Source organism: Echinops telfairi, unplaced genomic scaffold, assembly GCF_000313985.2.
Source record: "Echinops telfairi isolate 266 unplaced genomic scaffold, ASM31398v2 ScPeMD7_29;HRSCAF=101, whole genome shotgun sequence".
NCBI lineage: Eukaryota > Metazoa > Chordata > Mammalia > Afrosoricida > Tenrecidae > Echinops > Echinops telfairi.
Genome location: NW_022103926.1, coordinates 7,109,970 through 7,110,846, shown reverse-complemented (window position 1 = coordinate 7,110,846; position 877 = coordinate 7,109,970).

Here is an 877-nt window from a genome sequence, read left to right as displayed (position 1 = left end):
TTTTTTTAAAAGAACCTTAAAAAAAAAAACCAGCCTAAGACACCACTTAACCCAGAAATTCCACTCCTGAGTATATACCTAAAAGAATGGAAAACAGGTAGTAGAAAACAAATATGAGTACACAAATGTTCATGGAAGCATTATTCACAGTCACAAAAAGGTGGAAATAACCCAATGCCCATCAACTAATGAATGGATAAACTGTGATGTTATTGTTGTCATTAAGTGCCATCGAGTCAGTTCCAACCCATAGCAACCCTATGCACAACAGAATGAAACACTGCCCGGTCCTGGGCCTTCTTCAAAACCGTTCCCATGCTTGAGCCCATTGTCCAGCCATTCTGTCAATCATCTCCTTGAGGGCCTTCCTCTTTTTCACTGCCCTTCTATTTTATCAAGCACGATGTCTTTCTCCAAGGATTTGTCTCTCCCGACAACATGTCCAAAGTACTGTTGGCACACTTGCCCCTCAGGAGTATTCTGGTTGTACTCCTGCCACTTATCCAGCACCGCAGTTCAAATGCATCGACTCTTCAGCCTTCCTTATTCAATGCCCAACTTTCACATACACATGAGGCTATTGAAAATGCCATGGCTTGGGGCAGGTGCACCTTAGTCCTCAAAGTCCTTGTTTTTCAACACTCTAAAAAGCTCTTGTGCCATCTGGCTAGACCAGAGGATGGACACTGGTACAGATAGGAACTGGAAACACGGGGAATCCAGGACAGATGATCCCTTCCGGACCAGTGGTGAGAGTGGCGATACCAGCAGGGTGGAGGGAGAGTGGGGTGGAATGGGGAACCGATTACAAGGATCTACATATAACCTCCTCCCTGGGGGATGGACAACAGAAAAGTAGGTGAAGGGAGACGTCGGA